Here is a 26,067-nt window from a genome sequence, read left to right on the forward strand (position 1 = left end):
AAACTCAGAGTACACAAACAATTGTAATTCCTTTTAAATATCTCCTTGAGAGAGTTGTTCAGCGTTTGGAAGTCAGGGCTTGTCTGTCCTGCTTGGCACAGCCCAGGCAGGGCTTTCCCAGCCACATTCCACACTCCATTTCCCAGCTGGAGCCGCTGGTGCCTCTGAGTTGTGCTGCCCCAGCCCCAGGGACGCTCTCCTTGTCTGCCCATTCCCCCACGGTCTCTGGGCAGGGATGGCCTCAGTGGGGGCTGCTGACATCCTCAGCACCTTGGAGGCTGCTGCTGAATTTCACTGCTCTAGGGGCTTGTTCAGCCTTCAGTTCTTGAGTTTAGGAATTCAGTGTCCCAGGGCTCATTAACATTCAGAACATCTTAACAAGCCAAGCCTCTGGGGATAATTTGATTTCAGTTTCCAAATCTTGTGTGGTTAATAAGAGAGATTTCAGAAGTGCATTCAAACTGAATATATTCTATTTTAAAAACAGTGAGAAAAGATTTCTTAGGTCCCGTTTAGGTTTTTTTCCCTGTTAATAAATTGATATGTGCAATCTTCAATTGACACTGAATCCAAGTACCTCCTCATGCAGTTGGAATAGATATGAAAATCAAGACCCTTCATGGCTGACAATCAATCAGACTCTGTCCCTACCCCCACCCCACCATTTCCCCCATCCCAGCCCTGGCACTCAGAGCAGCCTTGTGTAAATCCGAGCTCCCTCCAGCCCAGGCTGCACCTGCAGCTTTCAGCTCCTTGGCTCCAACTCCCACCTGCTTTCCTTGGAGAAGGAGCTGCCTGAGACACAGAGGGATGTTCATTTCTTGTCAGCCAACAAAGCCAAGGGAAAGCACAGCTCCATCGAATGCAAAAGTCATCCCTCTGCTGGATATTAAATCCACTTTCCACCGCAGACAGCCTCAGAGCAATGGAAAACACCTTCTGTGCCCAGCACAGATCCCAAGGTCTCCCCAAACCCTCCCTGCCCCAGTTCTGCCCAGATTTGCTCTTTGCACACACGAGTCGCACACTGAAGTCAGGAGCTCCCTCCATGCCCAGAGGGAGGAAAAGAGAGAAAGGGGATGAAGTGCTCTCCTGTGCAGAGCCAAGGTCCAAGTGCACTGGGATGTCCCAGCACCATCTGACATGTCCACCATCTCCCAGAGATTTCCGTACAGCAACAGTTTCAGACAAAGACAAAAGAAAAGGTAATTCTGTGAGATATAAACACAATTAAGATGTTGACTAATACGATATTTATTTGAGCTTCAGAAAGATTGGGCAATTCCCTGAAGCTCAAAGCATGAAACCAGTCAGCTGAAGGGCACTTGAATGACCAGAAAGCATTGGGAGGAGTGCTGAGGGTTTTTTGCAGGACAATGGACATATGCAACATATGCACAATCCAGCCTTCATAGAAACTGACTAAGGTCACCATGCCCTTGAAGGACACAAAAGGATAAGAACACGCTCAGCAGCAGATGGTTCAGGATGCAAAGGCAGACAAGAAAACCTGCAGCAAGATGCATGAAGAAGAAAGACAAACTAAAATTAACTGAAATGTCAAAATGCATGCGTAAAAAGGATTTAACCAATCATGTATTAGCTTGAGGTGTGAACAATAGAGAACAGTACAAATATGGCTTGCTTTTTGTAATAAATTGGTTTCACTTGATCATATTGATCATGGTGTGATGTCCCGTTAATGATCCTCTGCACCTAGGGACCAGAAATGTATGCAAGCCTCCACTCCAAGAGACATTATGAATTCAAAAAGCATGGCCATTAACTGCTTTATACCAACACAGAGTAATGGCAACAAAAATGCAGTCAGACCAGGGGTTTTTCCACTCTCTCTCAAGCCCCACGCATTGGGCACCAAATTTTGTCCTGGTTTAAGGCAAATTTGGGAGAAAACCTCCAAAGGGGCCCCTCCAGAAAGCAAACCCACACAGCCCCTCTCCCCAACCGGGTCAGGAAGGATTCCTTGGGGAGAAGTGGAAAGAACCTGTTTATTTAACAGGCAAAGCACCCCCAGCACACAAAATGAACAATACCAGGTGACAACACTCTTTCACCACTCTGAAAAAGATGACAAATTCAGAAAGTCTCTCTTGGGAGTGGTCGCTCTGTTATCAGTCCCTCCGGTGCTGGGGCAGCTGCTGCAGCCACAAGGTGCAAACTCTCGGTGTTTTCCGGGTCCCAGTCTGGAGCAGGTTTGAGTGGTTCCAAAAAAGGGAAACAGTCCAGGGAAAAATTCGAAGTGCTTAACTAAACTAACTAATGAGCAGAAAGAAAAGCAAGAGCAAAGCAAAAAGCCAAGCAAAAAGCAAAAGCAGCACCATGTACTGCCCTGTCTCTGTGTCCTGCCAGCCATGGGGGAGCGGCTGATAACAAAACCAAAACAAAATTTCGCTCTTCAGAGCCAGTCTTGAAGGCACAGAACATAATATCCAGCATAAACAGAACAGACAGCTGGGGATACAAGCGTCCTAATGTCACCCTAGGACAGCACAGTTATTCCAAACTGCCCCCCAGCAGCCCTCTCCTCACCCATGCCATCTGCTGGGGCTGTGCCAGCTTCAGGAGATGCCTCCAGGGCCTGCATTACCTGTGTGAAAAATGTATATTGTATGACTGGCTTTTCACAAATATTAAAATGAATTTTATATGTGTTGTGTCAGAAAGTTATGTTGTACTGATTTTCTTAAGTAGTGTGTTAAATCTAGTTTTAGGTTATAACATAATGTTAAAATAGAAACTATGCTACGTAAGATACTTTTATAATTAGAGTATTAATAATTTGGACAATTTGAATTAGGACAATATGAGATAATAGAAACAAAGAATTACAGACGTCTGGGTAACTTCTAGGCAGCATAAGCCTGAAAAAGGACACACATTAACAGAGGGTTAACCCTTAAAAACAATAGCCTGTTGCATATTCATACTCCTCACACATGATGCATAAATTCTATTCAAATACGGCATTCTGTCTTCTTCCTCTGAATCCTGACGGCGTCTTCATAGCTGAGCAGGCAGGAAGAAGTTCGTTTCTTCTGATAAGAGAGCAATAAATTCTCTTTCTCTGAAAGATTTAGGTGTCCTGTGGCCGCTATCTCGTTGCGAGTCCTTTCTTTAAAAAAAGTATCTCATATAGCATAGTTTTTATTTTAACATTATGTTATACCCTAAAACTAGATTTAACACACTACTTAAGAAAATTAATACAGCATAACTTTCTGACACAACACATATAATATTCATTTTAATATTTGCGAAAAGGCAATCATAAAACACGCATTTTTCCCACGGGAGGACTGGGCTCCCCCAGTTATTCCCTATGCAGGCGGGACCCCCCTTCCCCTCAGAGCTCTCCCGCGCTGAGGGGCCGCTGCCGCTTCCCGCCCTTCGCGCCAGCCCTCAGCGGCCGCCGGGAGCTGGGGCAGCCCCGCCCGCCCTTTTATCGGAGCCATGGAGAAGGAAAACCGCTTTAAATTGTTCATGCCGCCGCGCCTGAGCGCTGGGCAGGTGTCTGCGGGCAGATCCCAGGTGAGCGCTCGGCCGCGGGGCCGCTGAGGGCGGTCCATACCACACCCCCCCCCGGCCGCTCCCTCGGGCTGTGCTGCTCTGGAGGCCGCGGCTGAGGAGGGGACGAGGGGAAAGTGCAGGGGCCCTTCCCGGGGACACGGGGACAGTGCTGGGCCCGGGGAGTGCCCCGGCAGGGCCCCGAGCTGGAGCACACACACACCTGCTCCTTGCCCCGGGCTGGAGCACACACACACCTGCCCCTTGCCCCCAAAGAGCCCCGGGCTGGAGCACACACACACCTGCCCCTTGTCCCAGCAGAGCTGGAGCACACACACACACCTGCCCCTGCATAGGCCTGGACGGCTCCTGCACTGGACTCATTTCTGTGTGTATGCCTAGAGTGGCACATGCACAGACATCTCCGGTTTGAATTTCAAAGACTTTTGTTGTTGTGTTTTCTCAAAACTGAAGGGAATCATCTTCTGGAGCTTCCGCTCTGTGTTGTAAGTCCGCGTTTGCTGTGGGTAATTCAGCCCAGAGGGTGAGCAGGACTCTATCGCTGACCGGAGTCTGTGTACAAATCACCAATGGGTTGGGGCTGCTGAGGAACTGCCTTGAGCTGTTTTATTTTCCAGCATCAGTCGTATTACATGGTTGTGACAATGGAAGATGCCAGCAGCTCACATCCCAGGCAGCAGACAAAGAACTTAATGTTACAACTTACTTTAAAAGTTTTTTGACCAATCACACAAAGCAAAAGCAGATTGATAGTAGTTCTATCCAACCACTATAAGCACAGGTACCTTTGGTTAAAACAATGCTTGCCTTTTTTGAATACAATACCTGCTTGTAAGCCTTGAAACACAATGCACAGAGCTCCATTATTAAGCTTAGAACTTCCTAATACCTTGCTAGATAAACTTCTCTGTAGCTTAGGGAGTTATTCTAGCCAAGCATTAATACACAGACCATTGTTCTATTTGTCCTTACTTTTCTACTTTTTGCATAATTTTTCTGCTGACCTATCTCATGGCTGCTGCTTGGCTCTGATCACAGTTCTGCTCTCTCTGAGGCCTGCCTTTTGCAGCTTTCCCAAACCCCTCTGATTTTATGGATTCCCACAGGCCCCACTCAGATGCTCGCACTGGCATTGGTGTCTTGGTCTCACCAGATCAGGTGTGCTGTGAAAATGTTCTGTCCCCACACTGAGGTATGAGAATTCAACAAGTTATTTTTTCATGTCGAAGCTCCTTATGAAATATGTTGAGAATCAAACAGGATATTCTGACATCAGATGAGTTAGCTGTTTACAGGATGAACTTATGTGACTTCAAAAACTTGTAAAAGGGTATTTTCATATTGAAACATAATCAGATATGGTTTAGAAGTGCCCTTGGAAATAAAGCAAAAAAGAAATATCAACTACTGAAGTCTTCAGAAAAGTAATTTTTCTCCTTGAGTCCTTTGCCATGCACCAGTGCCCAGACAGGCAGGAGCTGCTGAGTTCCCTGCTTTGAAAGCTCCCCTTTGGCCACAGTCTGTAAATCAAACTGCAGGACACCAACAGTTTGATCAACCACTGGGAAGTAAGAAGTGAGTTCCAAAGCCATTACCAATCCCTTGGGCTTTGAAAATTGTAGGCAGCTGTTTAATTAATGACACATTCTATTTTCACATCATCTGTAGGGATTTTTTCTGGCTTTTATAATTCTTCTTTGCAAATCTACTCTTAAGGAACTAATTTTTAAATTTGTGCAGGGTATTAACAGACACTCAGTTGATGAATTTAAGCTGCCATTCGATGTGTCGAGCCGTGGCGAAATCACTGATTCAGGTACGATTGGAATATTTGCCATGCACCTTCTTTAGATTTTTATATATTGTCAAGTTTTAATTTTCATGAGTAGTCTCACAGTTTCATATCTGTAACTGTTAAATACAGTTTCACTGTTACTTTTTTTAGAAATACATTGATCAAAATCTCTTCATGTTTCAGATACAATTTCACAGCAAGTGAAACTTTGCTCTGAAGTAGATGAAGAGGTCAGCTAAGTATCAGCTCTGCACATGTAATTCCTTAGGGTCTTTTGAATTTGTTCCCAAACAGCGCCTAAAGCATTATTCAGTAGATATTTCAGGGCTAAAGGAAGTAGTCAGAAGAGAATAAGGTTTTCTGTCTCCTGTTTAAAGCTGAATCCCTTTAGAGGAGATATTTGTGATTTAGTGAACATGCCTGGAAATTAATCTTTAAAAATTAAGGTGATTGCAATATTGTTGTTGTTTTTTCTTTGTTTGAAGTGTCTGCAAAGTCTATGAGCTTTAATTAGAGTAAGATTTAAACATTTAAGTATCCTTGTGGAACTGCTTCTGAATACTCTGTTGAGGGGCAGAAGGGTTGAAGTCAGAGTATTATTTGGAAAACTGAAGTGGATTATCCCAATTGCCTGGTCTGGCTTTATTTTATCTGTAAAACAATGAATTCAGTGGTTTCCTCAAGCACTGGATTCCTTTCACAGTGTCTTTACCAGCACATCTCTGCTTTAGCACAACTCAGTACAGCTCATTTTTTTTGCAATAGCTTCTGTACTTTGCAGCTACAAAACACTGTTTGCTAGCACAAAACACATTTCTTGTGCTCTCCCTGCTGATTTTCATATCCCTGACAACTTTTTAGACTTTTTTATCCTAAGCTATTGAAGTACCATCAGGACTGTAACAAAACTGTGATGCAGCCAAAACAAGGATGGTGTTTGGGGCTGTTGTAAGTGAACCAAAGGGCCCTTAGGGCTCTTGTATTGCTCTCCCTGCCTCGACCACTGGCCCAGCACTGCTTGTAGGGCACTTTCAAGGTGTTCTAAGGGCACAAGGGTGCCAAGGGTGGTGCTTTTCCTTCCTGCTCCGTGTGTGAGCAGAGAACTGCTGGGACACTTGGATATTTATAAATCCCTGGGTCCAGATGGGATCCATGCCAGGGTGATGAGGGAGCTGGCAGATGAGCTTGCCAAGCCTCTCTCCATCATTTATCAGGAGTTGTGGCTCACTGTGAGGTTCCAGATGATTGGACACTGGCCAGTGTGACACCCATGTACAAAAAAGGTAGGAAGGAGGATCCTGGTAATTCCAGGCCAGTCAGCCTGGTCTCAGTGCCAGGTGAGATAATGGAGCAGTTCACATTGAGTGCTATCACACAGCACTCCCAGCATGGCCAGGCTATCAGACCCAGCCAGCAGGGCTTTACCAAGGGTGGGTCATGTCTGACCAACCTGTGCTCCTTCTGTGAGCAGGTGACCGCCTGGTGTGTGCAGGAAAGGCTGTGGGTGTTGTGTATCTGGGCTCCAGCAAGGCCTTTGGCACTGTCTCCCACAGCACACTCCTGGAGAAGCTGCAGCCACGGCTGGGACAGGAGCACTCTGTGATGGGCTCAGAACTGGCTGCATGGCCGGGCCAGAGAGTGATGGTGAACGGTGCTGCATCCAGCTGGCAGCCAGGCACCAGTGCTGTCCCTCAGGGCTGTACTGGGACCAGTTCTGTTTAATATTTTTATAGATGACATGGGTGAGGGCATTGAGTCCTTCATGAGTAAATTTGCAGAGGACACTAAGCTGGGAGCTTGTGTTGATCTATTGGAAGGAAGGAGGGCTCTGCAGAGAGACTTAGATCAGTGGAATGGATGGGCAGAGTCCAGCAGCATGAAGTTTAATCAGTCCAAGTGCTGAGTTCCACATTTTGGCCACAGAAGTCCCCTACAACGTTCCAGGCTGGGGACAGTGTGGCTGGGCAGTGCTCACGCAGAAAGGGCCCTGGGGGTGCTGGTGACAGCCGGTTGAACATGAGCCAGCAGTGTGCCCTGGTGGCCAGGAAGGCCAATGGCATCCTGGCCTGGATCAGGAATGGTGTGGCCAGCAGGAGCAGGGAGCTCATTCTGCCCCTGTATGGGCACTGCTGAGGCTGCACCTTGAGTGCTGTGTCCAGTTCTGGGCCCTCAGCTTAGGAAGGACGTTGAGATGCTGGAGCACATCCAGAGGAGGGCAGCAAGGCTGGGGAGGGGTTTGGAACACAAGCTCTGTGAGGAACGTTTGAAGGAGCTGGGGCTGTTTAGCCTGGAGAAGAGGAGGCTCAGGGGTGACCTTATTGCTCTCTACAGCTTCCTGCAGGGAGGTTGGAGCCAGGTGGGGTTGATCTCTTCCACCGGGCAGCACTGACAGAACCAGAGAACACAGTCTCCAGCTACATCAGGGAGGGGATAGGTTGGATATTAGGGAAAAAATGTTCACTAAAAGAATAATGAAGCACTGGAATGCTCTTCCCAGGGAGGTGGTAGAATCTCCATCTCTGTATGTGTTTAAAAAAGCCTGGACATGGCACTTGGTGCTGCAGTTGAGGTGTCAGGGCATAGGTTGGACTCGATGATCTGAGAGGTCTCTTCCAACCTCATTATTCTGTGATTCTGTGATTCTGTGTGTGTCCATGGCAATATCACAGGTACTCCTGGGCAAAGTCTCTGAAGCTGCTTTTACTTAACTCAGCAGTGTCTGTCAGAAGGAGAGGACAGAAATGGGGTGAAGAACCTGCTAGAAGGAATTTTGGCTTCACTGATAATTCTGGCAAAATTTTTATTGATTTTGGTGGACTGCAGTTGTCTGTGTCTTTAAGCCCATCTATTTGGTGATGTCTGAAGGGGTTTTGGGATATTTCATTGTATTTGTATCTCCTATGTGCCCTGTAATGCCTTTTGATACATACACAGAGGATGCACAACGATTTAAACTTGGGCTCCTGATCATATATAAGCTTATATCACCATCTGTGGAAAAAAAATATTACTCTTGTGATGTTTCTAAGAGATAAATACATTATCTACAACAGTATTAATTAGATATTATATACTATTAATTAGATAGTATTTGAGATTAACTTGTGGAACCTGTTTTAATAGAATCCAGAAACAATGAATGAATTGTTCTCAAAACTCTACAAAGAGGCTGAGAAGATCAAGCAGTGGAAACTGACTGTGGAAACGGAACTAAACCAGAAAGAAAGAAAACTCCAAGAGAATAGAAAGATTATTGAAGCACAGAATAAAGCCATTCAAGAACTGCAGGCCAGTATTGTATAGTGTACATTGAATAGATGAAGTTCAGTGCTTCCTGATTCAGTATGACACTATTATTGATACAATTAAATATTAAAGACTGTTGCAGTTTGGTTTGTGCCTTGAGAAAATGATTATTTTGAGAAGTTGCAGGCACCTGTCCTGTGTGAGGGTGTGTATGAAGAATATACCTGTAAATGTCTCAGTTGCTGGTAAATGATTGTTCATTAATTATTACATCTTTCATGCAAAAGATGACTCAGCATGTAATACCAGATAAAACAGACTTCTGTCTACTGATGCCCCAAATGACTTTTTCATGCGGGATTTGAGAAGTTCAAGTGCATTTCTAATATATATTTTCAATAACAGTGTCTTTTTGCATTTGTTCCCTATGAAATCTGTTTGAAAATGAGAAACTCCATTTGAAACTGGAAGATGAGATATGTGAAAATAAAGATCTCTTGAAAGAGTAAGTAATAGAACCAAGGATATATTTTTGTGGTGGAAATAATCAGTTTCCATGTGGGCAGTTTTGTGTAGCTGTTAAATTTTGAAGGTCATTTCCATTGTTGCTCCTTAGGTGCACAAAGCACTGTGCACTCCTGTGCAAGCATGATATTTTCCCCTCCTTCAGAGCTGCTGCTTCAAGGCATCTGTGTAATCTGCTCAAGGAAACCTGCACTCGCTTCACAGAGAAGACCAGCAAATGTAAATGCTTTTTTAGTTTTTATTTATCAGAGTAAATGTACTTTTAGCTTGCTCTAAATTCACAAACAGAAGCAAGAAGAAGAAACTTCTCCTGCTGTTCAGAAAAGTTCTGCAGTTGAGATCTACTGGATGTGGCTCTCAGAATGAGAAATGAATTTTAAGTGGCTCACAAAATTGGAAGTGAAGCCCCAGGTCTAACAGACTTGTGGTTTGTAGTGCTAAATGCAGAGGGCTTTTGAAGGCAGTGAGATTGTTTGCTGCAAGGTTGCCAGCCTGGGAGCTCTTTGGGTGCCCAAACAGTGCTCCAGGTTTGAGGCAGTGCCCACAGCCCCGACTGGCACTGGAGCCACTGCAGGGCAGGGCAGGGCTCCCCAAGGCTGCTCAGCCCATTGAAGCTTTGCAGTCCCAGCCACACTCTGGGAATGTATTCACACATGAGAAGTGACACTTCATGCCTGGTTTCAGGCAGTAGAATCTACTCTGAATTCCCAGCACTCTGAAACAAATTTCCCGAGCTGACATTTCCTGTTTTCAGCCATCACATATTTATGGGGAAAAAAGGTCTGAACCCCAAGGTATAATGAGTAACTGGAATTCTTCTCATGAAACTGAACAAGCCAAGTCAGTTGGATAACTTAACGAAGTTTAAATTCTTGAGGTTTTAAAATATGTTCTTGATTGGAAATCCTACTTTATATGTAGTTTAGAATCGTTATTATAATAATTAGAATTTTACTAACTTGATCCTGGATACTTAAATGTCTGTTTCTTTTTAGCCTTAATTCTAGAAACACTTGTATATAGATGTGTTGTTCTTTTTTGATAGCTGTTTCTGTTACTGTTCTCTTTTTAATTGTTTTCTTAGGAAAAAATAGTATCAATCACAAAAGTGAAAGGAAAGAAGGAAAATATGGACCTGGAGTGTTGTTGCAATTTTTTAATGACAGCTCTGTGGGTATAGGTATCTGCTGATAGGAAGAAATTCAGTGCTAACCCTAGATTACAGTTTATAAATACTAACAGTTCTGATACATTATTATTCAACAGCATTAATACTATTAATACTATGTCACATAAACTGATCCAGAATTACACTTTTCACAGAAAAAAAAAATCTTAGGAAGGAAATTTAAAAGCTGAGCTTGCTCAATGTTTCAATGAAATACACTTTTTCCCTAGATTCTGTAACTTTTGACACCATGTTTCATAATGACTTATTTAATAAGAATGGAGCTGAGAATTCCTTTTTTAATTCATTTTGCTGATTGAGTGTAATGACTTGGGCAGCTGGCATTCTTGTTCAAAAGAAAAACTTTCTCATATGTTCTTGCTTTGATAGATGAACAGGAAAAGGAAGCAACAATACAATTGTATGAGGAACTTCACAGCAACATAGAAGTAAGTGAGCAAGCTTGATGCAAGGAATGTGAGTTATGTGAGCTGAGCTGAGTTCCATGTTTATGTTGGGATACTGTTTGTATCCATCCTGTGTGGGTATCATGTCATGTCTGATGCAGGAAGTTGGGTTTTCAATCCCTTTTCAAGAATTATTTTTGTGTTCTATCAAACACATTCAATGGAGAAGGTGCAGCAGTGTGTGGGATGTAGATCCTGTGATCTGGGTGATGTGTGCTTAGTGCTGGGTCACTGCCACAGCTTCTGGCTTCTCTTTGGGCTCTGTTTCACCTCCCTGCTGGTTCCTTAGAATGGCTGAGGTGGGCAGCAGCCCCTGGAGAAGTTCCAGGGTTTCCAGTATTGAACTTCAAATATAAAATTTTGTTTTTAGAGAATGACAGTGGCATTTGAAGAGCTTCGTGTGCAAGCAGAGAACGACAGATTGGAAATGAGTTTCAAATGTGAGAATTCTGTTTATTGTGTTTATGCAGCTGGCTCAGTTTTGTACTTCATAGCTTGTGTTACACATGCAGTGTCAGGGCAGAGAAATGTGAAGGGCTGGAATGGTGAGCAGCTCACACTGAGACACTGGGACCCTTCTTTTATTCCTGCTGCCTTTGGTCACTGCCTGGCCCCTTCTGTTGCTGTTCCACTGGGCCAAAGCTGGAACTTTATTTCTCAAACAGTCACTCAAAATTGAAGTTTTGTCTGTGAAGTACAGTCTAGAGATCAATACTTACTTCCCATAGTTTGTTTATTTAAATGACAATGCACTAGTGTATAGCTACAGAAACTTTAGCTAAATGCTCTCTCTCTGTATGTATAGTCTGGTATGTTCCTGTTTCATTTTCACATGCTCTTTTCTGTTAGTATTTTGATTATAAAATCAAACATTGCCTCAACAATTACTCTGGGGAAACAAATGGTACAGCTGTACAATTCCAAGCAGTCTTAAAGTGGAAGTTGTATTGAACTTGGAGTATATTTCAGCTAGAATGTTAACTATGGATGTTACTGTATCTCCAAAGTAAAAGAAGAAGCAAAAAAAGTGGACAAGTTTGAGAAAGAATGCAAACTGGAAGTCAGTCAAAAGGAAAAGCAGGTTTGCTCATTTTACTTTCTAAGATGTAGAGCTTTATTTGTGCCTAAAGGGGCAATGCAAGAGCCAAGAAGTGTTTCTGGGCATTAGTAAAAAAGACAAAATAACATCTGAAGCTGCATTTAAGTCAAATTCTGCTAAGTTTAGTGGTGTTTCAGTACCTTTAGTCTCCTGGAATTTATGGTTTGATTTTGAATTGGAGAACTTCTTTGTTTAGATTTATGTGACTTGATCAATATTTGGCTAAGATTATATCTAGCCAAATATTATTTATCTATCTATCTATCTATCTATCTATCTATCTATCTATCTATCTATCTATCTATCTATCTCATCTTATCTATCTATCTAATCTAATCTATCTATCTAATCTAACTTGAATGACAGCAAAATGGCTGCTAACCATACCTAGAGTACAAATGAAAATCAATATCTGTCCCTTCTCCAGACTTCATGATGATATTTCTTGCACTTTTCTAGATTTCAGCTCTTACCATACAGAGAGATGAAAAAGATGATGTCATAAAAGACATCAAGGCTCAGCTGCAGACGTCACAAAATAAGATTGCTGACTTAATGGAAGCAAAATGTAAGAGTTCTGCCTGCTGTGTTTAAATGTAATTGTTTCTAGAATTGAAATGTAGTTGTTTATGATTGTTTATTTATTAGATGTAATTGTGTATAGAAGCATAGGAAACAGGGCCATGATAGTCTTATTCTGTTGCTGGTTGGCAGCAGAATTCTGGGGCCTTGAAGGCCTTATTTTTGTTTGGAGCGGGAGCTGCTCATGTGGGAGCAGGACTGGCAGGGCAGTTTTTAGGGGGAGTCAAGCAGTGAGAGCTTTTGAAAATTGCAAGGGGAAAATATGTTGCTTCAGTTTTGCAAATGTACAGTCAGGCAGATGTCACTGAGGACACTTTTCAGAACTTGATTTTAAATATTTTTAAGCCATCTATATTCAAATTTTATATATTATTTTATAGTAGATGATATTAGTACCATTGGTCTTTGTTACATTCTTTAAATGTATGTAATATTCCATTTTTAGCAGCATTTTTTTAGTAAATATCCTATTTTTAAAAATATAAACATCTTTTTTTGTTTAGTACATAATGAAAAAATGTTAAAGGAATCCCAGGTCAGTAAAGAACATTTGAGGGCAGAGCTGGAAGAGGCTAAAATTCCATTGCAAAAGGCAGAGGTACCCCTTGCTTATAGTTTTACAGTAGAAATAGATTAGATGAGCATTTGCATAAATAATAATGGATACTTTGCACATGAAACAGCTGTAGCTGTTTGTTGCAAAACATGTTTAGAAACAATATCATGTCTTGAAGGTGTCTCAAAAGAAGTTGGAAACTGAATTCTAGACTACAGTGAAGACATTAATTCAGGTCACTGGAGAAAAGGAAGAGCAGGAGGAAGAATGTAAAAAACTGAAGGCTTTGCTTGCAGCCCTGACAGAGGAGTTTGAGACTTCTGTTGCCAATTTGAAAAGCTTGCTGCAAGAAGAGCAAAATAGGTAAATGAATGAGTTTAAATTCCAAGAGTGATCTTACAAGTTGCAGTCTATGACAAAATCAAGAACAATTGGAAATGAAGCTGAAATTTGGAGGTTTTTCCCCACAGTGGTCTAAATGCAGAGAGTTTAATGTAATTTTTTTTGTTTGTGATAGTTGATACTGTATAAAAACTAAATTTTTGCCCCTTCCAATTTTCACAATTCTCTCTTTAAGAAATACAGATTTCTGTAGGTATATATTTGTTTACTTTTATGTCTACTGTTCTGAGGTTGTAAAAGTGAAATTTGATGTGTGTTGCAGGCAGATCTATCACCTGCCTGTTGGAAGGTAAATGTTCTTAAAGTGCTTGTGGTAAGACTTTGTCTTATTGTCCTTGAAGTTTCAAATGCAGTGCTTTGTACTCTACATTTGGGGTTTTTAATCTACCATTTTCTTAGATTAAAGAAATCTGAAGATGATTCAAAGCTGCTTACCTTGGAGCTCCAGAATAAATCTGCTGAACTGGGTAAGGCTTGTAGAAAGGCAGAAAATGAGCTGGGCAGTAATAAAAATGTTTTCTGCTGTTGTCTGGAAATGGACTGTCTCTTGTAGCTGGGAAATGATTTTACAGTGCCTGTGCCTGTCAGGAATGCCTGGATTTATTTTTACTCAGCTGATCCCTTTTCTTTGGGGCTCATTGGTGCTGGCAGCAGCCAAAGGGCAGTGCTGTGCACAGCTCCAATAGTCAGACCATTCATGCATGAATTCCTCTGCAGGTCATTTTGGTTTGCAGCTCAGAGCAGCAGCACTGCAGGTGCCATGAGTGACTTCTGCAGCAGAGATAAAACCCTCCCATGGAGGTTTCTGTGACCCTCCCCATGCTGGAAGTGGAATGATGCTGGCAGGGGTTGTCTTTAAATATCATCAATTTGATATCCTGTGGTTTCTAGGGATGTGCTCCTTAGTCCCCAGAGTAAGAGCTCTGCCTTGTTGTTGAGAACTTGCAAAAAATCCCAGAATTGTGAATGTGCACATAGAAACCATCTGGAAGTTAGTAACAACTAGTTTCCTTTCTCAGCATATCCATCTGATACCTTCAGCAGTTCAGATTTTTTTTCTGGAACAATGCAGGTGCATCAATACTTGGAGAACACTCCAGTCTTACAGTCCATGGTTTATTTGAAGCTATATTAGTGGAAAACATAATAGGCTCTAAATTTTATTTAAGATATATATTTAGTTTCTCTTCAGATATAGATTTGCTAATGTCTGAATCATTTTCTCAAGTCTACATTTAGATTAAGTCATAAATTAGCTTTTCAGTTTCTTAACTTAATCCAACAAGTTTTGAGAACTGGGTATTGCAAAAGGGTAAATGTTTTATACTGCCTGCTAAATATGAAAAATCATTTCTGTTCCATTCATTTTACATTCCATGTGCTGTAGAAGAGATGACTAAAGTGAAATGTGATAAAGAAGTGCAACTTGAAGAGCTGTCAGAAACTCTGGTGAATGTTCATTTTATTAATCTCATGGCATTTGCTCTTCATATGAAATTCCTCTTGCTTTTTAAGTATCTTAAATGCCATAAATAAACTCTTCTCTAGTCAACCTTAACATTTCTACTAAACTTTCTCACACACAATTTCAGTGTTTTCTTTGAAGAACTTCTTTATTGCCTCTGTTTTTCTTGTCTCCTGTGCTTTTGGTTTTTCTTGTCTCCCATGTTTTTGGTTTTCCATCTCAAGGTTTTTGGTTATTTCCTTCTTTGTTCATGCCCATTCAAATGCCACTCCCTCTGGATATAAAGTTTTCCCATTTTTTCTTCCTTCCAGGAAGGAATTAGCTCTGGCCTCTGTGAACCCTGCTGTGCTGTGACACAGGCCCATTTTCTGTCACAGAAGTCTAAGCTATATGAAATACACTCTTAACAGAGGTTTATTTTCATTATGATTTTATATTTACAAGCCTAACAAGAATCCATATCAACTAAAGTTAAGATAGTCTGAAATCATGTGTGCGTTTTACTGTGTCTGCTTGTTCTTATAATCTGTGCATTGAATGTTCTGAACTGAGTTTCACTCATTTTCTAAAATGGGTAAATTGGACGACTTTTATTGAAGAAGAATCTTGAGGCTACTGTAGAAAATATGCAGAGAGAGAAAAATGTGGAGAGAGAAATGAAAACGCTCTCCAGATGAGAGAGGTCTGAAGCAGGGCAACAGTAACATGTTTTTAGAAATAGTGAAGTTACACATCATGACTTGGATTCAAGTTTATACATAAGAAACAGCACCCAGAGCAGGGTCCCACCCTAATTGTGCAGCCCAGGTAATGAAACTCACAGCAGGGGACAGACATGAACAGCACCGGTGTCACAGTTCACTGTCTCACACCACTTCCAGATCCCAGCAGAGACTGCAAAGATCCAATCTGGATAATCCATGACATGGATGTTGTTGGGTTCTTCTGAAAGCCTTGTGCTCTTAGCTCATGTCTGATAACCTCCAGCAGTTGGAGTTTGCACATGGATACTGAAAACTCTTCCTTTTCATTTTGCAGAAAGAATTCCAGGATTTGAAAGCACAGCTGACATGTACAGCTGAGAAGGAACAAGATTATTTAAAGCAGCTTGTGACTCTGAAAACAGATCTTGAACAAGAGGTGTATGACCATTTTGAAAATATAATATTGAATTAGTTTTGGTGTAATATAGAAGTTTCTTTAATCCACAGTGAAATGAACTATGATTGTTTTCTAATGGAAGTTTTGAACCACATATATGCCATTAATTATATACTTACATTTCTAAATTCCACTTTCTCTATTTGTATGTGTTCTATGGCATATGTAGTTGTTCCATATCTCTCTGACTTATTTAACAAGAAGAGAAAGTTTCTGAATTCATTGCTAATCTTGCTTTGAACTACATCACCTTCACTAACCATTATATTTATATAAAAGTTGACTCTGATTTTCCTTCCTTCTTCTGTCACCTTTTTACATCTCTCTGACTCTGCTGCAAAGCTTATATTTGTAGATAAAGGCCTGGACTTTTTTTCAGCATGCAATAACACTTGATAATGGGTAAGTTTAATTTAAAAGGAGAATTCAAAATGTATCTTCTTATTCTTCTTGGGCATTTGATTTAAATTAGGTTAAAGAATGAACAGCTAACAGTGTATCTCAGTAAGCTTTCACTAGAGAAAGAACAAACAGCACAAGAGAAAAATGCTGTGGCTGCAAAACTCCAGAAGCTGCAAGAACAACAAGAGGCAAGTTGTAAACTTCCAGCTTTCTTGAAAGGACAACATTCAATTTGACAAATTACTCAGTTTCACAAATTAGATGATGAGCTGCAACATGACTTGGGTCTGTAGAGTACCTGAGCTATTTTTTGTATTTGAATTGGAAAGGAAGTGTATTTACACTTGTGAACAAGGCAGGTCAGTGTGCTTTGGATGTCTTTGAATTGTTTAAGAAGTCACTTTGAATTTTATTTCTTTGCTGACACATGGGTCTTTATTTAGGATAGTAAGAAAGAAGAAGAAAATACAAAGCAGTTAGTTGAAAACCTAGAAGAGGCAAATAGCCAGCTAAGGCAAGTAAAAACAAATAATAATAACTGATATTGTTAAAGGAAGTAGACTCAGTTTGTTCTGTTCAAATGCTGCTTTCTGGGATTTTTTGATTAATGTTTTTCTAGATTACACAGCTAAACAGAAACTATTCAGAATTGCTGTTGGCCAAGTAGAAATTTTCTCAGATTAGAAATACCAATTGCTGCAGGAGCAATGTTTGCCATCATTTTGTATTACACAGTAGGAGCTGTCTTGTTTTGCATTAGACATCTCAGGTGTGAAAGAAATTAAAATGGAAACTGAAGGTTATGAATTAAATGTGACGAGGCAAAACTGGATCAGAGTTACTCTCTGTATCCTCCCCAGTTCAACAGACAGGCAGCTCCCATATTTCACAGCTGCATTGCAATAGTCCAGGTCAGGATGTATCTTCCTTGGGTTCCTGGAACATCTTTTCCTACTTAAAAGAAGTATGGACAGTTCACATATTGACTTACTGGGCATGTTGCTGCATTTTAACAACATTTTCATTGAGCAGCTTATGAAGTTCCCATCAACACCAGCAGCTCTTTTCAGAAAATAAAATCTGGGTTTATTAGAAGTACTGAAAATAAGTTAAAGGCAATAAGGAAATATTTACTAATGCTTGTTAATTTGGCACTTAGAAATCAACTGGAGTCTTTGAAGGAGAAAATGGCAAAGACAGCTGAAGAGATGAAAAGTACACTGGATGAAAGAGAAGAAAATGTATGTCCTGTATCATGAAAATATCTTACAGAACCTACAGGGCAGCATTCAATGTAAAATCTTTGTTGGGGTTTTTTCTGCAAAGCTCTGCCTGGGGGATGTGATCTCTGCCAGAGGTTTCTTCTTTCCCAGCTGCTGCCGGCTGTGCCCTTGTGTGTCCACATCTGAGCCCTGGTATTTCAAAAGACAAGCACAGTCACTGGGATGTTCACTCTGTGCTGGAAGTTTAATATTAAAGATTTGTTTGTTTGTTTTCAGGCAAACAGAGAACCTGCTTTTCTGTTTTTTCATATACCCACTCAGTGATGGATGGGCTCTGGATTAGCTTTTTATATGTAGTGTGAGTTTGAGCTTAAGTAGATTCAAACATTTTTACTTTTCTTTCTATTGGTTCAAAGCAACCTGGGGTTTTTAGCAAATTTCAAAATTTCATTGTAAAAGTCAAAGATTTACAATTTAATTTCAGGTTAAGAGAACTGAAAATGAAATTTCAAGAAAGGAAAAGCCATTGAAGATTCTAGAAAATAATTGGGAAAATTCATTTTTTCATGGATGTAGGGAACTTCACACAAGAGCATTTTTTAAATTGTGAAGATCTTGGGGTTTTTTTCTTCTTCTTTCTTAACTCCATAACCACTAAGGAACTGGTTCACTGTTATTAATTAACATCTTGTGGTACTTTATGGCTAAAACTCTGATTATTCTAACATGTCATCTGGTGTTTCAGTCCCATTGGAACAAACCAGACTGGTGCAAGTGCAGGTTTGAGAACATCTACAGGAATTGCTCACATAGGGAGTCATTTGTAGAACTTACTAATTCATGTCTGAAATATCTCTTTCAGATGAATCATTTAAAGAAACAGATGGAAAATAAAACCAAATGCATTGAACAGTTGCAGCAGGAGGTGTGTAGAGATTTTAAATGTCACAAATACATAAACACATTATATTTTGGGTTGCCCTTTCAGCAGGTTTGTGTCTGCTGTGATGTCTTTAGATACACCTATGTAATTTAAAAATTCTCCTTTCTTATCCTAACCCTGAGCAAATTAGAGAGTCATCTTAGGGATCACTTGATTTGTTAAATGAGCCTTCATTTGAAAAGAGCAATTACAAAAATAATATCTTTAATAAACTTCTACTCTTTTTCATTTAGTGCATAGTGTTATTTATGTACGTGTATGAGTATCTCAGTTACCACGAGTAGAAAAGAATTCTGCACTGGCACAAACTGTAGTAACTTCACTGTAAAAATAAATAACTTGTATTTTTGGTCATGACATCTTCACACCTTCTGTCAGCAGCATCTTAGTTTTAATTCCCATTCTGCACCTCATTTGTTATTCCCTGCTGCTGCTCAGGAGGAGCCTGTCTTAAGGCCATGAAGAAATAGTAATTATCACAGAAATTAGCTGAACATTCATTTGTTTGAAGAATTGTTCTGGAACCTGAGCTGGACAACAGAGAGTTATTTGCTTGATGAAAGCTAGAATTTCTTGATGCAGTTAAACCATGACATAATTCTGTTAACTTATTAAGGTACAAGGCTTGTTTTGTTTAATTTCAACAGAATAAGGTGCTGAAAAAGAAAATTACTGCAGAAAGCAAGAAAAGCAATACTTATGAAGGGAAGGTAGGTTTGAATAACATCATGTAGAAGATGAGGTGAGTGTTTTTAACTCCCAGTCTAAGTAATGATAATACTTGTTAAATACATTCTGAACTGGTTTTTGGATCTGGGATACAGACTTTGCAGGAATGAGCTCATAGTTTTTAGAAGATGCTTCCATTTTTAATCATTGGGCACTGACTATTGGACATTTAAGAGATGGATTCACATTGCAATTAATGATGTTTCCAATCTGTTCCTTTTTTTTTCTTTTGTTGATAGTGGACTGAACAGGGTTCAGCAACCTCATTGTAACAGAAAAGCATTTAAAAGAAATATATATATATATATATAAATATATTACTCTTTTTAGTCTGTTCTTTAAATGTGTTCTGCAGTGGCAATCCCTCTGATGGGAATATTGTGTCCAGCTTTGGGTACTGCACTTGAAGAAAAGTGGAGTTTTTTGAGGATATTCATATGATAAACTTAAAAGGAAAAACTGTAATCAAAATGCACAGCTGGGAGGAAAATGTACCATAAAACCTGTGAAAATCTGATACAGATTTACAAGAGAGAAAAAACAAACATGTGGGGTTTTTTTCTTGAGGCATTCAAAGCATTTAGGGTGACTGCTTAGGGCAGTCTTCCCCATTGTGCTGTTGCCATTGTTCCTTTGAGTATTTTCTAACTCACTTCAGGCCAAAGTTCAACTCTTTATTAAAAAAAAAAAAACCTGAACTTTTAAATAGGAAACACGTGAATCATATACCTGAAAAGTAACAGTGTTTGTGCTCAAAAATAAGAGGTAAGAAAAAATCATTAACATAGTAATTCCTAAACAAATAAGAGCAGCAATTCTGCATTCTCCAAAGGTGAATAAATTGCAGTTAGAGATGGAAAATATGAACAAGCAACATAAGGAAGAAGTTGACATCTATCTATAAAAAAGACATAGAAACAAGAAAAGTAAATGAAAATAAACTTTGTGAAGAGGTGAGAGGTGTTAATTTTTACTGCAATTTAATTTTTTTTAATTTAAAATGTTTTTATGAAGCTTTATTGGCCAGAGTCCTTGCTCATATTTCAGTCTTATTAACATAAATGGAACTTGTTGTGAATCCCTGTGAGCAAAGCTTTAGTACATTAGGTGCTTAGGTTGAAGTATTTGAATATGTCTTTGAAAATGAGAACTCCATTAAAAATTCTTTCTTTCAAGATATAGTTCAAAGAAATTCCACCCTTGGTATAAGGTCAGCCCAGTTAAATTAGATTATAACTTCTCCCATATTAGTATTTTTCTGCCCACGCATTTTTTGATGGCAATGCTAAGAAATGTTAGGGCAGAGTGCTTGAAATGGCATTTTGGTTTGCAGTGAGCTTGCCTGCCATGGCTGTACCTTTGATCTTGCCCATTTTACCAATCTGCAGAAAAGATGAGGGATTGCAAAGGGATCTTGAAAGCAAATAAAGCCCAAGTGGGATTGCAAACTTTGTACCACAGGGAGAAGAAGAAATTAAGATTTAAAAGAAATGTATTGCTATGTTGATGAATGAAATGCAATTTATTACTAACAGGTAGAAAAGATGAGGTTGCTTTGTAATGAAACTGCAATGATACAGAGAGAAACTGATGCCAGATATCTTGTCAGCACAAGATAACTGAGATGGTGGCACTGATGGAAAAGCACAAGGTCAGAGATTTTCCTGCTTGCTGTGGTTTGCAATGGGTGATACCATGTCAATACCATGTTTATAACTTGTGACACCACGTTAATGACCTTTCAAAAGCAGAAACAGGCCTGAGTCTGGGAAAAGGAAGCTGAACACATGCTGGACTTTGCATCATCTAAAATCAAGTTCATTTGAAGATTTTGAAAAGATTCCTATGGGCAGATAAATTCCAGTCATCTAAACTTCTGGGATTTTTAGATTTTTGTTTTCAGTTCAGGCTTCCTTTGATACCATGTGAATGCAATATTTTTCAGTATCAGTTTGGCCTCTTTCTCAAAGGTTACCTAGTGACTGTCAGCAGTTTAGCCTGACACATTTTAGTTTACCTTTCTATTCCTCATTTTGCAATATCTTTAGCAGATACATTAATAAAGATGGCACAGCTGGCTCTTAGTGCTGAGCACATATTGCTGCACAGAAATAAAGCACTCTCTGCCAGTCCACAAAATAATACTTGAATTGAGCATTTCCTGTTTTACAGTTTCTGCAGAAGCATCAATGAATCTTTTCTTTATGAATCTTAAGAGCCTGGTTTGAAAAAATGATGTTTTAAGACTGGATAACTCCATAATTGTAATATTTAGTCACATGTTTTGAGTTGGTTGTTGGTTTGGTTTTTTTGACACAGAATGAATATGATAAAATGGTTGAAGAAAAAGATGCAGAGTTAAAAGTATATAAAATGAAACAACAAAAGCAGTTCTCATCAGAAAGAGCCCTGGTAAGGAGCACTTTGCAATGGTCAATAATTCAGGGAAGGGGCTGATGTCCTTGTGTAGGGGTTTTATACTGGCTAAGTGCAGGCACACACAAAAAAACATTCACTCATTTTTCTTTGCTATTGTTGAGCAGAGGAGGGGAAAGAAAAATTCAAGGACTGAGTTGAGATAAAGATTAGGAGAAAAACACTTTGAGGGTAAAGCAGATTCAAACTTAAATAGTATCAAAAATTATTATTAATAGAATTAAAAGTGAGTAATAAGAGTTAATATAAACCTTTAAAACACCTTTTGTTCCAATCCCTCCCTCTTGCCCACCGTCAGCACAGAGAGACAAAAGATGTGATCTTCAGTCAGTTTGTGACTTCTAAAGATCTTTTTTCAATTTGCTTAGAGTTTCTTTTCCTGCTGTGCTCTGGGGTCTTCCCACCAGAGACATTCTCTGGGAACTTTTCCAGTGTGGTTTGAATTTTTACCAGTAGCAGTCCCACCCAACCTGCTGCAACAGATCTTATTCTGGGCACTAAAAACTCCAAATGTTTCTAAAAATAAATTGGAGTAGCAGTGTGTTTGTGTCTGCTCCTCCAGATAGTGGGTCATGTTCTGACTCCCCACTTTGAATAGGAAACTTTTGTTTTAAATATTTAGATTGTGCCCTTTACCCCTGCTCTCCCAAGGGTTTTAAGGTATTACCTTGAACATTTCTGATCAAGTACCTGTTTCTGACAGTGCTTCAGTCTTTGTTAAACAAGCTAAAGCAAAGCTTCAAGTATAGGGCTGAAAAGCACATAGAATTATCTTGTGTACCTAATGAGTGTCCCTGTTAATTACTGCCTCACTTGGGACTGTTTTCCTTTTTCTGGGCTGTGCAGAGTTAACCCTGTCCTTTATTTAACAGTTTGTAGGAAAATGAGCTGTCATGTTTGAAAAAGGAACTGTCCTCCCTTAAGGCACAACTGAGAGCAGAAATAGAAGAAAAGGTGGAGTTTTTTATTCCCTGAGCACTGGGGGTGAGAGGTGTGGCCTGGGCTTGTGCTGTGGGAGGAGTTGGGTGAGAAATGAAACTGAACAGAAAAACAGTGACTTTGGAATGCTGGGGTTGTGCTAAATCTGGTCATAGATTTGTGTGAACTTTGTAACAGTCTGTGATTATAGATTATATATAAATAAACAAACAACAAAACAAAACTCTCCTTTATTTTTGGTAATTTTAACTGGCTAAAGCAAAAAAGTTCCCTAAACTGCAGGGTTTTTTCAGTGACTTTTGAATGCTGGGGTTGTACTAAACCTGGTCACATTTTTCATATTTTTGTGTGAACTTTGTAACAGTCTGTGATTATAGACTGTGCTCTGTCATTACACCAAGAAGATTTTTAACAACTGAAATCAAATAAATACTTCCTTGCTGTCACATAACTCTTTTGTAGGAGAATCTTGTAAAAGAGCACTCTGGCAGTATGATTCCTGACAGTGAAAAGAAACACAAGGTAACTTCAACTTTTTAATTGCTTTTAGAATTTGGGAGTGTTTATATGTGTAGAGTCAATTGAAGTGCCATGAGAATTTATTTGCATTCAACAAAAGACATTGGAATGCTTTTGACTTCAAACTTTTTAAATTATAGAAAATACAAACTTATGTTCCTAGGACTCCTAAACCTTGTTTAGATCTATATAGTGAATCTATTAATGTAAAAAATAGAAAGTCTCCAAATTATATTCCTAAAATTAAAAAAATAAAAGTAAAAAAAAAAATGTGTTCGTCAGAACAGGAAGTCCCTTGGGCAGTCCAACATTGAAGTTTTGTAACTCCTAACAGTGAATTTTTCTTGTTGCATTTTTCTGCCTGTATTTCTTACTTCTCTGTAGATGATTTTTTTTCCCCCCTGGGATAAGAAGGGGTTTTAAAGGGTCACACCATTCCATGGAGATATTAGACAGCAGTTTCTGGAAGGGCTCCCAGTGTGTAATTTTTCTTGCTCAGTTGCTGATTTTTTATGTCTCTAGAATTCTTTTACTTAGTCTTACAAGTGTCCATTTGTAAAGGCACTTTTCCTCTATGGAAGAGAAAAAAGCTGATATAGCTGTAAAAATGGTCAAAGTATCAAAGTAGTCCTGAGTGCAGAGCTCACCCTTCTTCCCTGTCAGGAGTTCACTTGTGGTTTTCACAGTGGAACAATGGAATCCAGCACCATTTTGATGTTATCTGTCTAAAAAAGGACTGCACTGGGCCATTCAATGCTTCTCTGTTTAACTTCTAATGAAAAAACTATTTTAAGTAACACCAATCTTGATGTAGCTATCAATCTTTCTCTGAAAGTTTTTCCTGCAGTTTTGTTTGTTCCCATTTTCTTTGATGTTTGATAGAGTCCAGCGTAGTGGCTACAGTTCAGAATAACCTGAATTTCTGCAGATAAGCATGGAGAACTTAAATACAATGTACAATGAAACTCAGCTCTTCCATAGCTTCCCCTTCATTCTCCTAATTTGGCAACAAAAATAGTATAAAAAATTATATTTCCACCCCACTTTGTTTGGGTCTTTGCTCCATGTTTGGATGGAAAGATCAGAGTTCCACCATTTCTGTCAGGTGAATTCTTGGAAAATCAGACTGTAAACTGGCTTTAGATTCCATATTTACCCTATAAAATATGATCTAAAAATAGAAACATTTTCTTTCCCAGACATATGTTATAAAGACTCCTCCAAGGGATAAAATGCAGAGTGGAAGAAGCACAAACCTGCCTGCAGAGCAGAGCAGCAGGAAAAAGCAGAAAGTGCTTGTGCAGCTGGACACTGAGTCAGACAGCTCTGAGCACACTGACCTCCTGGTAAGAGCCAGAGAACAAATCATGGGCTGAGCAGCTCTTTGTGCTCATTGTTGGGGCTGAGAATGGAAATAAAGAGTTTGGGCTTCCACATTCCAGCCAATATTTATGTATATTTTTAATTTATTGGTTCTTTCTGGAATTGTAGTTGTATGTACATAATTAACATTCTTTTTATTGAACTGTTATTCCTCATAATGACAACTTTTCTTTTTCATAATTTAATATCCTTAGGCGGAAAGAAAAAGTAATTTTAATATAGTGTGACTAAGTAACTTTTTATTTAACTTTCAACTTTTAATCATATAGAGCATACTCTCGGAAGAAGAAACATTTAAAAATTTGTACAAAGATTATCCACAAGCTTCACAGTTACATTCCACAGCACCAAAAAAGGTATGTTAGCCTTTCCTAAGATTAAAGCAAGCAGTTAATCAGATTGTTTACAGAAACGAGAAGATGGCTTTATTTTCCTTCCTAGAGCCCAGCTCCATGCAGTGTGAAATCTCCAGGCTCTGCTCTGAAACTCAAGACCATGAGGAGAATGCGCCAGGTGGGCTGGACTGTGCTCTCCAAAATGGACAGGAAAAGGAAAATTAAAGATGCTGTAAAGCTCTTTGCTTAAAATGCAGAAATGCCCAGTGCTGTGGCATTGCTTGCACGGTTGTTCTTCTCTCAGAGTTAGGAATTTGTTGCTTTTTTCTGTCATATTCAGTGTGTTTAATAATTCAAAATGTTGGGACAAAAATGAGCCAATTTTAAATTTTGAAGTAAATAGAACTACATAGAAAGTTGTTTCAAAGCTGTTTCTGGCATTATAAACTCTGGTTTTAAAAACTTCTGTTCTTTTACATTTGCTCTGTTTTTCTAAACACATAAATACTTAGTGGAAGAAATGTAGCTGTTAAATCAATGTTCTTTTACCTGAAGTCCTCTTGCTTTTTTCTGCATTTTAATGGCTGTTAGACCTGTCTTTTTAGACTGTTATGTTTTCAGTATGTTAAAATGGTTTTGAAACTTCTAAAATTTCAGTAGAATTACTTGTATTTAAAAAGATTTCACAAGGAGTAAAATATGCACATTATAAGATTGTGAAAACAATGTTAAGATGCCATTAAATTCTTTATCTGAAATATAAAGTGTGGGACTATTTGTTGTTGCTTTAAATATTTGAACACAGACAGAAATCACCCACCAGCCTTCCTAGGGACCAGCAGAAGTGCAAGGATAGATTAGAACATCTATTTCTGTATTAATCCTTGATTAATCTGCGTCAGGGTCTCTGGCTGGTCAGAGTGACCCCGAGAAAAGTTCCAAAGTCTCTTTTCCCAGCCCGGCGCTTGAAGAAGGAGTCAGGGCTCTTCATTTCTCAGTCTCAAGGTTGTTTCATTTATCTTATCTGTAAAAAATTTTCTCCTGCCCTGCCAAGGTCAGCTCAGCAGGACAGTCTGAGGCATTCTGCCTCCCCCGGGGCAGTGTTATGTCTTTATACTACAAACTACGTGTACAATGTTTACAATT

General features: G+C 39.5%; 2 pseudogenes; both read left to right on the top strand.

Moving 5' to 3' along the window:
* Positions 1 to 26,067, top strand: part of LOC131562396 (zinc finger protein 721-like) — a 277,587-nt pseudogene that overhangs the window by 81,987 nt on the left and 169,533 nt on the right.
* LOC131562398 (synaptonemal complex protein 1-like) lies at positions 3,472 to 25,653 on the top strand (annotated as a pseudogene).

This window comes from Ammospiza caudacuta, chromosome 11, assembly GCF_027887145.1.
Source record: "Ammospiza caudacuta isolate bAmmCau1 chromosome 11, bAmmCau1.pri, whole genome shotgun sequence".
In the NCBI taxonomy this organism is placed as follows: Eukaryota; Metazoa; Chordata; class Aves; order Passeriformes; family Passerellidae; genus Ammospiza; species Ammospiza caudacuta.